The sequence below is a fragment of the Somniosus microcephalus genome, chromosome 21, assembly GCF_052327205.1.
Source record: "Somniosus microcephalus isolate GS21.2 chromosome 21, FLI_Smic_1.0, whole genome shotgun sequence".
In the NCBI taxonomy this organism is placed as follows: Eukaryota; Metazoa; Chordata; class Chondrichthyes; order Squaliformes; family Somniosidae; genus Somniosus; species Somniosus microcephalus.
In genome coordinates, this window is record NC_141007.1 from 6,361,169 (window position 1) to 6,374,855 (window position 13,687).

The following is a 13,687-nucleotide window of genomic DNA, read 5'->3' on the forward strand; positions in this document are numbered from 1 at the left end:
TAAACACGGGAATATTAGCACCTTTGATAGTGACCTCGAAGATTGGGCCATATATGTTGAAAGAGTAAAAAATTATTGTAAGGCCAATAAAATTCGTGACCAAGATAAAGCTCTAACATTATTAAATTTAATGGGTGCGAAGACATACGGGCAATTGAAACACCTGTTATCACCAGATGAACCGGCGGATAAGACGTTCGATGAGATTGTTACTGTCCTGAAAGATCATCTAAACCCCACGCCGCTGATGCTAGCGGAACGATTTGAATTTTACGACAGAAGGCAGCTACAGCATGAAAGCAATGCTGAATATTTGCTGGAATTGCGTAAATTAGCGAAATATTGCCAGTTTGGAACGGGACTGACAGATGCACTACGAGACAAATTTGTGTGTGGTTTATTTAAACAGGATACACAAAAGCGACTGCTCGAGGAGAATGAGCTGACGCTTGAGAAGGCGGTCACTATGGCAGCAGCACACGAAGCCGCAGCGAGAGGCACGGCAGTAATGCAGCTACGGTCACCAGAGCTCAGTGCACACAAATTGGGTGTGAGTTCTGTTAAATGTTATCGTTGTGGAAAGACAACGCATGATCAGAACCAGTGTTGGTTTAAAAACCAAGAATGCAGAACATGTGGTAGGCTTGGACATATAGCTAGAGTATGCAGGTCAGGGAAGAAGACCAGCAACAAGAAGTCACCGCAAGGGAAATACGCAAAGGTACACAAGGTGGCCGAACAGGAGTCCGATTCAGACGCTAGCAGTAATGAACTGGCTGGCTTAAGCAGTATTGAACTGGCTAGCTTAAGGGTACTCAACGTTGGTAAGGGTGCAGACCTCCAGACAATTTGGGTTACTCTTCAGATAGAAGGAGTCCAAGTAAAAATGGAATTGGACACTGGATCGGCATTGTCGGTCATGAATAAGAAAGATTACAGAAGGTTATTCCAACATATTCCCCTACAGGATACGGAGATTATATTGACAACCTACACGGGGCAGAGAGTGTACCCCATCGGGACAATAAAGGTTGCAGTGGCCAACAAGGGCGAAGGAAGTCAAATAATGGACTTATATGTGCTACCGGAGGGAGGTCCACCACTACTAGGCCGGGAGTGGTTTAGAAACATAAATATGGACTGGCATTCGCTAAAAGCCATAAAGAGTGAGAACTCGGTGCAGATAATCAGCCCAGACTCTAGAACTGATGATGGTAAGACCAACCCATGTGCAAAAGACAAAGTTTCAGCACAGAATTCCACTGAGCAACAACAACATAGTTTAACAGAGAATTCTGAGTCTGTCAAGTCTACTGATATGCACATTTTTGAGGGACACTGGGCTCGAACTCAACTCCATTTCAAACTACAACAGCAATTAGAACAAATGCTTCGCCGTTTTGAGCAAGAGTTGAATGCAACGAAAGAGTTCTTTGATATAGAGTTGGAGAATCTGGAAAGACAACAGAAGCAGCTGATGGAGAAAATGGAGCAGGAGCACACAAAACGTCTGATGTCAGAGGAGTTAACGGTCAGCCAACTCCTGCATATGCTGAAGGACAGGACTCTGAAATGGTAAAAACTTGAACACGAACTTCAATATTCAAACGAAAGGGGTTCGGAGCTCTCAAAGGTTATTGGAAGAGCTGAGGTGGCAACACAGACTGAGATGACTGCAACAGAGCAGCCCTTGGATGCCAAAAGTACGCTGACTCACGTCAACGTAGAACAACAGACCGCTGAAACAGCTGCTCCGGTAGAGGGATTGAATAGTCCGATCAATCAATCTCCAAAAGAAGTTGAAGTAGTAAAATCTCAAATGAGGTCATTAGTAAACGACTTGCTGAAAGCCCAGAAAAAGCTGGATGAAGAGGTACGCATGAAGAAGTCTCTTCAGGAAAGATGTCTGGACTTGGAACAAAAGCTGGCTAACGCCCAGCTGGGTATGGAGGAAATAGAAGACCCTCTAGTTGGCCTAGATCAGGACGACACCGAATATTACTATGTCCTGTCCTGCCCAACTTGTAACTTCGACTCCCACCATACAGAAATCATGGAGGAGCACCGAAAGTCTACGGAACATCGGGAGAAGGTGGCTCTACTACGGAAAAAGGAGGAAGAGAAGGAGGAACTGCGCATGCAGCTGGCAGCTGACAGTGGAGCCCAGAGAGTCTCCAAGAAGCAGAAAAGGAAAAGTCGAAACAGAAGATGACCCATCTGAACCATTATTACCTCTACCAGATCACACACGTGGTCCCTCCGAACGGAGCCAATTCAGTTCGGAAGTTCAAACTGTTAAATCCATGGAAGGACTATTGAATGAGTCACTCCAGCAACGTGAACCGACTACACCACAGAGATTGAATCTGTGAACTGTTTTCCGCAGAGACTGAATCTGTGATCTGTTTTGACATGAAGTTATCTATGTATCTATGTTATTCTGTTATGTAAACCTGAAGTTATATATGTATATATGTTATTACGTTATGTTAAATGGGGAGATGACTGTAAAGCTAGGAAGGGAGGAATGTTGTGTATGTAATATGTGTGCTACTTTGAACCTATGGACAGGACTGCACTACTTGTAGGGCGTAGTGATACGCAGTACCACTCCTGGCCATAGGGGTATAAATAGTACCGTGGGTACTGATCTCCCCTCACTTCCCGCCTGTGGGCATGAAGTAAAGACCTACGTATAGTCCCTACCTCCAACCAGTAAAGACCTGTTTGAGTTATACGTTTAAGTCTTTGTGTTAATTGTTCAATACAGTACACATACTTAACACCCGGGTCTGTCAGTATTTACAGGGGGTCCCCGGGAGTGTGTCAGTATTTACAGGGGGTCCCCGGGTCTGTCAGTATTTACAGGGGTTCCCCGGGAGTATGTCAGTATTTACAGGGGGTCCCCGGGAGTGTCAGTATTTACAGGGCATCCCCGGGAGTGTCAGTTTTTACAGGAGGTCCCCGGGAGTGTATCAGTCTTTACAGGGGGTCCCAAGGAATGTCAGTATTTACAGGGGGCCCCCGGGAGTGTGTCATTATTGACAGGGTTTCCCTGGGAGTGTGTCAGTATTTACAGGGGGTCCCCGGGAGTTTGTCAATGTTTACAGGGTGTCCCCGGGAGTGTCAGTATATACAGGGTGTCCCCGGGATTGTCAGTATTTACAGGGGGTCCCCGGGAGTGTGTCAGTATTTACAGGAGGTCCCCAGGAGTGTCAGTATTTACAGGGGATACCCGGGAGTGTCAGTATTTACAGGGGGTCCCCGGGTCTGTCAGTATTTACAGGGGGTCCCCGGGAGTGTGTCAGTATTTACAGGGGGTCCCCGGGTCTGTCAGTATTTACAGGGGTTCCCCGGGAGTATGTCAGTATTTACAGGGGGTCCCCGGGAGTGTCAGTATTTACAGGGCGTCCCCGGGAGTGTCAGTTTTTACAGGAGGTCCCCGGGAGTGTATCAGTCTTTACAGGGGGTCCCAAGGAATGTCAGTATTTACAGGGGGCCCCCGGGAGTGTGTCATTATTGACAGGGTTTCCCCGGGAGTGTGTCAGTATTTACAGGGGGTCCCCGGGAGTTTGTCAATGTTTACAGGGTGTCCCCGGGAGTGTCAGTATATACAGGGTGTCCCCGGGATTGTCAGTATTTACAGGGGGTCCCCGGGAGTGTGTCAATATTTACAGGAGGTCCCCAGGAGTGTCAGTATTTACAGGGGATACCCGGGAGTGTCAGTATTTACAGGGGGTCCCCGGGTCTGTCAGTATTTACAGGGGGTCCCCGGGAGTGTCAGTATTTACAGGGGGTCCCCGGGAGTGTCAGTATTTACAGTGGGTCCCCGGGAGTGTCAGTATTTACAGTGGGTCCCCGGGAGTGTCAGTATTTACAGGGGGTCCCTGGGTCTGTCAGTATTTACAGGGGGTCCCCGGGAGTGTCAGTATTTACAGGGGGTCCCCGGGAGTGTCAGTATTTACAGGGGGTCCCCGGGAGTGTCAGTATTTACAGGGGGTCCCTGGGAGTGTGTCAGTATTTACAGGGGGTCCCCGGGAGTGTCAGTATTTACAGTGGGTCCCCGGGAGTGTCAGTATTTACAGGGGGTCCCCGGGTCTGTCAGTATTTACAGTGGGTCCCCGGGAGTGTCAGTATTTACAGGGGGTCCCCGGGAGTGTCAGTATTTACAGGGGGTCCCTGGGTCTGTCAGTATTTACAGGGGGTCCCCGGGAGTGTCAGTATTTACAGGGGGTCCCCGGGAGTGTCAGTATTTACAGGGGGTCCCTGGGTCTGTCAGTATTTACAGGGGGTCCCCGGGAGTGTCAGTATTTACAGGGGGTCCCCGGGAGTGTCAGTCTTTACACGGGGTCCCTGGGTCTGTCAGTATTTACAGGGGGTCCCCGGGAGTGTCAATATTTACAGGGGGTCCCCGGGAGTGTCAGCATTTACAGGGGGTCCCCGGGTCTGTCAGTATTTACAGGGGGTCCCCGGGAGTGTCAGTATTTACAGGGGGTCCCCGGGAGTGTCAGTATTTACAGGGGGTCCCCGGGTCTGTCAGTATTTACAGTGGGTCCCCGGGAGTGTCAGTATTTACAGTGGGTCCCCGGGAGTGTCAGTATTTACAGTGGGTCCCCGGGAGTGTCAGTATTTACAGGGGGTCCCCGGGTCTGTCAGTATTTACAGGGGGTCCCCGGGAGTGTCAGTCTTTACACGGGGTCCCTGGGTCTGTCAGTATTTACAGGGGGTCCCCGGGAGTGTCAGTATTTACAGGGGGTCCCCGGGTCTGTCAGTATTTACAGTGGGTCCCCGGGAGTGTCAGTATTTACAGGGGGTCCCCGGGAGTGTCAGTATTTACAGGGGGTCCCCGGGTCTGTCAGTATTTACAGGGGGTCCCCGGGAGTGTCAGTATTTACAGGGGGTCCCCGGGAGTGTCAGTATTTACAGGGGGTCCCCGGGAGTGTCAGTATTTACAGTGGGTCCCCGGGAGTGTCAGTATTTACAGTGGGTCCCCGGGAGTGTCAGTATTTACAGGGGGTCCCCGGGAGTGTCAGTCTTTACAGGGGGTCCCAAGGAATGTCAGTATTTACAGGGGGCCCCCGGGAGTGTGTCATTATTGACAGGGTTTCCCTGGGAGTGTGTCAGTATTTACAGGGGGTCCCCGGGAGTTTGTCAATGTTTACAGGGTGTCCCCGGGAGTGTCAGTATATACAGGGTGTCCCCGGGATTGTCAGTATTTACAGGGGGTCCCCGGGAGTGTGTCAGTATTTACAGGAGGTCCCCAGGAGTGTCAGTATTTACAGGGGATACCCGGGAGTGTCAGTATTTACAGGGGGTCCCCGGGTCTGTCAGTATTTACAGGGGGTCCCCGGGAGTGTGTCAGTATTTACAGGGGGTCCCCGGGTCTGTCAGTATTTACAGGGGTTCCCCGGGAGTATGTCAGTATTTACAGGGGGTCCCCGGGAGTGTCAGTATTTACAGGGCGTCCCCGGGAGTGTCAGTTTTTACAGGAGGTCCCCGGGAGTGTATCAGTCTTTACAGGGGGTCCCAAGGAATGTCAGTATTTACAGGGGGCCCCCGGGAGTGTGTCATTATTGACAGGGTTTCCCCGGGAGTGTGTCAGTATTTACAGGGGGTCCCCGGGAGTTTGTCAATGTTTACAGGGTGTCCCCGGGAGTGTCAGTATATACAGGGTGTCCCCGGGATTGTCAGTATTTACAGGGGGTCCCCGGGAGTGTGTCAATATTTACAGGAGGTCCCCAGGAGTGTCAGTATTTACAGGGGATACCCGGGAGTGTCAGTATTTACAGGGGGTCCCCGGGTCTGTCAGTATTTACAGGGGGTCCCCGGGAGTGTCAGTATTTACAGGGGGTCCCCGGGAGTGTCAGTATTTACAGTGGGTCCCCGGGAGTGTCAGTATTTACAGTGGGTCCCCGGGAGTGTCAGTATTTACAGGGGGTCCCCGGGAGTGTCAGTATTTACAGGGGGTCCCTGGGTCTGTCAGTATTTACAGGGGGTCCCCGGGAGTGTCAGTATTTACAGGGGGTCCCCGGGAGTGTCAGTATTTACAGGGGGTCCCCGGGAGTGTCAGTATTTACAGGGGGTCCCTGGGAGTGTGTCAGTATTTACAGGGGGTCCCCGGGAGTGTCAGTATTTACAGGGGGTCCCCGGGAGTGTCAGTATTTACAGGGGGTCCCCGGGTCTGTCAGTATTTACAGGGGGTCCCTGGGAGTGTCAGTATTTACAGGGGGTCCCCGGGAGTGTCAGTATTTACAGGGGGTCCCCGGGTCTGTCAGTATTTACAGTGGGTCCCCGGGAGTGTCAGTATTTACAGGGGGTCCCCGGGAGTGTCAGTATTTACAGGGGGTCCCTGGGTCTGTCAGTATTTACAGGGGGTCCCCGGGAGTGTCAGTATTTACAGGGGGTCCCCGGGAGTGTCAGTATTTACAGGGGGTCCCTGGGTCTGTCAGTATTTACAGGGGGTCCCCGGGAGTGTCAGTATTTACAGGGGGTCCCCGGGAGTGTCAGTCTTTACACGGGGTCCCTGGGTCTGTCAGTATTTACAGGGGGTCCCCGGGAGTGTCAGTATTTACAGGGGGTCCCCGGGAGTGTCAGCATTTACAGGGGGTCCCCGGGTCTGTCAGTATTTACAGGGGGTCCCCGGGAGTGTCAGTATTTACAGGGGGTCCCCGGGAGTGTCAGTATTTACAGGGGGTCCCCGGGTCTGTCAGTATTTACAGGGGGTCCCCGGGAGTGTCAGTCTTTACACGGGGTCCCTGGGTCTGTCAGTATTTACAGGGGGTCCCCGGGAGTGTCAGTATTTACAGGGGGTCCCCGGGAGTGTCAGTATTTACAGGGGGTCCCCGGGTCTGTCAGTATTTACAGTGGGTCCCCGGGAGTGTCAGTATTTACAGGGGGTCCCCGGGAGTGTCAGTATTTACAGGGGGTCCCCGGGTCTGTCAGTATTTACAGGGGGTCCCCGGGAGTGTCAGTATTTACAGTGGGTCCCCGGGAGTGTCAGTATTTACAGTGGGTCCCCGGGAGTGTCAGTATTTACAGGGGGTCCCCGGGAGTGTCAGTATTTACAGGGGGTCCCCGGGAGTGTCAGTATTTACAGTGGGTCCCCGGGAGTGTCAGTATTTACAGGGGGTCCCCGGGTCTGTCAGTATTTACAGGGGGTCCCCGGGAGTGTCAGTATTTACAGTGGGTCCCCGGGAGTGTCAGTATTTACAGGGGGTCCCCGGGAGTGTCAGTATTTACAGGGGGTCCCCGGGAGTGTCAGTATTTACAGTGGGTCCCCGGGAGTGTCAGTATTTACAGTGGGTCCCCGGGAGTGTCAGTATTTACAGGGGGTCCCCGGGAGTGTCAGTATTTACAGTGGGTCCCCGGGAGTGTCAGTATTTACAGTGGGTCCCCGGGAGTGTCAGTATTTACAGTGGGTCCCCGGGAGTGTCAGTATTTACAGTGGGTCCCCGGGAGTGTCAGTATTTACAGGGGGTCCCCGGGAGTGTCAGTATTTACAGGGGGTCCCCGGGTCTGTCAGTATTTACAGTGGGTCCCCGGGAGTGTCAGTATTTACAGGGGGTCCCTGGGTCTGTCAGTATTTACAGGGGGTCCCCGGGAGTGTCAGTATTTACAGGGGGTCCCCGGGTCTGTCAGTATTTACAGGGGGTCCCCGGGAGTGTCAGTATTTACAGGGGGTCCCCGGGAGTGTCAGTATTTACAGGGGGTCCCCGGGTCTGTCAGTATTTACAGGGGGTCCCCGGGTCTGTCAGTATTTACAGTGGGTCCCCGGGAGTGTCAGTATTTACAGGGGGTCCCCGAGTCTGTCAGTATTTACAGGGGGTCCCCGGGTCTGTCAGTATTTACAGTGGGTCCCCGGGAGTGTCAGTATTTACAGGGGGTCCCCGGGAGTGTCAGTATTTACAGGGGGTCCCCGGGAGTGTCAGTATTTACAGGGGGTCCCCGGGTCTGTCAGTATTTACAGGGGGTCCCCGGGAGTGTCAGTATTTACAGTGGGTCCCCGGGTCTGTCAGTATTTACAGGGGGTCCCCGGGAGTGTCAGTATTTACAGGGGGTCCCCGGGAGTGTCAGTATTTACAGGGGGTCCCTGGGAGTGTCAGTATTTACAGGGGGTCCCCGGGAGTGTCAGTATTTACAGGGGGTCCCCGGGAGTGTCAGTATTTACAGTGGGTTCCCGGGAGTGTCAGTATTTACAGGGGGTCCCCGGGAGTGTCAGTATTTACAGTGGGTTCCCGGGAGTGTCAGTATTTACAGGGGGTCCCCGGGAGTGTCAGTATTTACAGGGGGTCCCCGCGAGTGTCAGTATTTACAGTGGGTCCCCGGGAGTGTCAGTATTTACAGGGGGTCCCCGGGTCTGTCAGTATTTACAGGGGGTCCCCGGGAGTGTCAGTATTTACAGGGGGTCCCCGGGAGTGTCAGTATTTACAGGGGGTCCCCGGGAGTGTCAGTATTTACAGGGGGTCCCCGGGAGTGTCAGTATTTACAGGGGGTCCCCGGGAGTGTCAGTATTTACAGGGGGTCCCCGGGAGTGTCAGTATTTACAGTGGGTCCCCGGGAGTGTCAGTATTTACAGGGGGTCCCCGGGAGTGTCAGTATTTACAGGGGGTCCCGGATGTGCGTCAGTCTTTGTACACAGAAACATGGAAATGGCTGCATGTAATAAGACCCGGATCCATCTCGTTCACCTTCTACCATCCTGGTAGTCGCTTGATACAACAATAGTGGGTTTGGTGACTGATCACTGCAATCAAACTCTTATCAATTAGTCTCCAACAGACCCAGACATGAGACGAGGAAAACACCTGTAAATGGAAAGCATTGGGAACCATTGCATTAAGTATATTTCACGAAGCGAGGCCTCACTAAAAGGCACATTGGTGTCAGCTTGCCAATTGACAACTGGAGGGAGTGGAAGAGAATGGGCTCTAGCAGACAGATGCTGCCGTGGGCTGTGTACAGTGTATGTGTAACAGCAGTCTTTGTTTAATCGTTCCTGGGATGTAGGCCAGCATTTATTGCCCATCCCTAGTTGCCCTTGAGAAGGGGGTGGTGAGCCGCCATCTTGAACCATTGCAGTCCGTGTGGTGAAGGTACTCCCACAGTGCTGTTAGGGAGTTCCAGGATTTTGACCCAGCAACGATGAAGGATCGGCGATATACTTCCAAGTCAGGATGGTGGGTGACTTGGCGGGGAACTTGCAGGTGATGGTGTTCCCATGCGTCTGCCGTCCTTGTCCTTCTAGGTGGTAGAGGTTGTGGGTTTGGGAGGTGCTGCCGAAGAAGCCTTGGCGAGTTGCTGCAGTGCATCTTGTAGATGGTACACACTGCAGCCACGGTACGCCGGTGGTGGTGGGAGTGAATGTTTAAGGTGGGTGGATGGGGTGCCCAGACCTAACTTGTTTGGAAGTGTAAATTGATGGAGTGTTTTTTAGCTTGCACACGAGTGTGACACATACTGTTGTTTGAATTGACAGGCGATGCAGTGAGAATGCTCATGGATTCAGTGTGCAGGGTTACTGCTGATTAGGGTCATTATTACCCTGGGCTAAGCAACCGCAGACAGTGTCCTCCTGATCACGAGGGGCACGACCCACTCATTACAAACAGAAACTGTGTTTAAAAAGTCCGCACCACAACAGGTGAGTCACGAACACAGCACAGTCATGAGTCAAATCAGGTCTGCACTGATGAATATTGCAGGTGGTCTCTCTCTGTTTATACCCTGATTTTACAGCAAGTGTTACTGTCTTTATTTAAAAAGGTGCTTGTTTTATTTTGCAGTATAACACAGTAAACAGGAATAATGGTCAGTAAAAACATGGTGACAAGGTAAGACGTTAAAGACCATAGTGTTTAGGAGTCACTGAAGTTATTAAAAATGTTTGACTTTAAGGTGTTAACACAGAGTGCAGCTTCTACACTCGTGGGTCATCCCCTCCCCCCCTTCGATTCTCTTCTACCTCCCCCCCCTCAAAATCTACTACCTCTTGCTAGGGTACAGTTCCAGGGGTGCTGGCTTCCCCCTGTACCTCATTCAATGGCCATTCTTCAGGTATGAGCCGAGACAGTGAGTGCCAACAGACTAATCGACCATGGGGGGGGGCACTCCAGCTGAATGCGACCATACACCTTCTACAGATACACCTTCCAGCAGGGGACATTGTATAGGGATTGGGAATGGGAACTTTAGCTGCATTATCGCCGCCACCACCCTCCACCTTAGCCCAGGTGTACTGAGGCCAATTGTAGGGCCCCTACTGCACACTGACTGAGAGCACACTGACTGAGAGCAAACTGACTCTGCACAGGCCAGAGATTGAACCCGACCCCCTTCCAGTCCGAGTGGTGCACTGATCTGCTGCGCCATCGAGGGAGTCTTTGCCCCTTCGCTGATCTCCACGTGCCGTGCACTGTCCATCGCTGAGAAGGTGAGTGAAGGGCTGCTCTCGGACCTCCTCCCCAAACCTGCGCCATCCAGGCACAAGTCCCCCTGTGACTTTCCCTGGCCCAGGGTGAACACTGAACCTCTTATGTTGCTGGTAAGCTCGCTGTAAATCGTAACCTGCTGGCTGGATGGATTGTATTCCAAGCTAAAACCACCAGTCAGGGTTATTCAGGAATCTAAAGTTGACAGGAGCAGTAGTTGGCAAACGGCAGGAAGATCACTCCTATTGGTTCTACTTAACTCACAAAACTTCGCATCAGAGTGACACACATCTGGAAGCATCAGTAATTTTTAATAACAGAAAACGCTATGAATACTCAGCAGGCCAGGCAGCATCCGTGGAGAGAGAAACAGAGTTAACGTTTCAGGTCGGAGACCCTTCTTCAGAACTTCTGATGAAGGGTCCCAGACCCGAAACGTTAACTCTGTTTCTCTCTCCACCGATGCTGCCTGGCCTGCTGAATTTTTCCAGCGTTTTCGGTTGTTATTTCAGATTTCCAGCATCCGCAGTATTTTGCTATCGTATTAGTAATTTTTAATAGCTTGGAAGGCACATCGGTGAAGGAAGCTTGTGCGTGGCCTGGGCACAGAATCCACCACTACTGAGAACAACTGAACTGAACTAAACTTCAGCTTATCCCAAACTCTGCTGCCCGTGTCCTAACTCGCACCAAGTCCCGTTCACCCATCACCCTGTGCTCGTCTGTCTACATTGGCTCTGATGTTCCCTTTAAGCCGCGTGGCCGCGCAGTTCTCTGCACAGCCCGGGACCGGCTTTTTCAATGGTAAGTTTCGCACAGGCGCAAAACTGTGAATGGGCCGTGCCCCTTAAAGGGGCCGCGCACTCAAAAAAAAGGGAACAGTGATTGGCTCCCAGTTAAGCAACGCCTCAATTTTAAAATTGTCATCCTTGTTTTCAAATCCCTCCATGGCCTCGCACCTTCCTATCTCTGTAATCTCCCCCAGCCCCACAAACCTCCGAGATATCTGCGCTCTTCCAATTCTGGCCTATTGGCATCCCCGATTTTAATTGCTCCATCCTTCCCTAAACCTCTTTGTTTCTCTACCTCTCTTTCCTCCTTTAAGACCCTCCTTAAAACCTACCTCTGACTAAGCTTTTGGTCACCTGCCCTAATATCTCTCTATCTGGCTCGGTGTCAAATTGTGTTTGATAACGCGCCTGTGAAGCACCGTGGGACATTTTACCATGTTAAAGGCACTATATAAATATAAGTTGTTGTTGAACTGGGAGAGAACGCCCACACCGACAGGGCAGGCAACGACTGGAAACGGAGCTCGGAGCTGTCTGTCAAAGGTATCAGGTTTTCCCCCCGCCCCGCCTCAGAACCTGCCTGCAATAACCTCGCCCTGCTGAAAGGCACTGCACACAATCAGCACAACAGTGCTGTCGCCCGATCTCCGACAAGCGCTTCCTTTCAGCGCAGCTCCTGTTGGGAGTGTGTGATCAGTGCATTCGCCTTGTAACGTCTGTTATGAAATTAAACAAGAAGATCTCGGCTCTGCCGCAACTATGGCTGAAAATATATATACTAGTCCTGTGGGTACCAGCATCTCCCTGTCTTTCTGCCTCCATCTCCTGGCCAGATACTCCCACTACTCCAAAGTCGTACTTTAAGATTGTGAAAGGGTTTTATAGGGTAAACTTGTGGGGGAGACCAAAACTAGGGGTCCTAAATATAAAATAATCACTAATAAATCCAATGGGGAATTCAGGAGAAACTTCTTTCCCCAGAGAGTGGTGAGAATGTGGAACTCACTCCCACAGGGAGTGGTTGAGGTGAATGGTATCGATACATTTAAGGGGAAGCTAGATAAACACATGAGGGAGAAAGGAATAGAACCCCTCGCCATCCAACTCCTGAATACTCCACTACCTCTCCTTGTCCCATTGCTCACCAACAGCATCACTGGCTCCCTTTTCCCAGGCATTGACTTTCCCCTCCCCTTCAAAACTGCCATCATCAGCCCCTGAACCCACCCTTTATCCCTTTCCAACTAATCCCATATCTAACTTCTTTTCTTTCTCCAAGATCCTTGAATTCAGTGTTGCTCGCCAGCCCTGTGCCCACCCAATATCTGCGGCCACCCAGTATCTGTGCCCACCTCCCCAGATCCCTATAATCTGGCTCCCACCTCGTCCATCGCCCCGTGCCCACCTGTGACCATGGCTTAGTCCTCAACCACTCCATGGTGCTTGAGATGATTGCCCATTCCTTACTGCTCTACCATCTCTCCCTCACGGTGCACTGCTGGGACTTCCATGCCTGGTCCACTCCGACTGTCCTAATGTAGACAACAAATCTCCAGCAGTGGATTCTCCACCTGATCCCACATGGTCACCATTGTAGGATTTTCTCGTTAAGCCTGTGCGGTTCAGCTTAAACAAGCTACTGAGGGGAGTGAGAAACTTCGCCACAGACACAAGAGTCATTCCCATTTTGTTCACTTTATTGAAACAAAAATGAATACTCGCTACACAGTCCCAACTTCTATTAGAGTTTAACAAATTCCATGACCCTATCTGTGTCCTTGGACAGGTGATCTGACATCAAGCCATGGCTGCTCTGGAACTTTCTTCACAGTTTCACATCAGGAAAATAGAATCCATGCTTTTCCTTTCCTGCCTGAAACTCTACCTTTTCTGTCCCCTCCCTGCACACTTACTGTCCTTTTACCCTTTCAAAATCGCTGTCATCACCCCACACTCAACTCCTCTGTCCTTGCAAACCGCCGCCCCATCTCCAACCTCCCTTCCCTCTCCAAAGTCCTTGAACGTGTTGTCGTCTCCCAGATCATGCCCATCTATCCCGCAACTCCATGTTTGAACCTCTCCAATCAGGTTTCTGCCCCTGCCACAGCACTGAAACGGCCCTTATCGAAGTCGCAAACGACTTTCCCTATGACTGTGACCATGGTAAAGTATCCCTCCTCAACCATACTGCAGCCTTTGACACAGTCGACCACACCATCCTCCACAAACGCCTCCCCTCAATTGTCCAGCCGGGTGGGACTGCCCTCGCCTGGTTCCACTCGTATTTTTCAACCATAGCCAGAGACTCTCCTGCAATGGCTTCTCTTCCCGCTCCTGCACCGTGACCTCTGGAGTTCCCCAAGGATCTATCCTTGGCCCCCTCCTGTTTCTCATCTACATGCTGCCCCTAGGTGACATCATCCATAGATATGGATCAGATTCCACATGTACGCTGACAACACCCAGCTC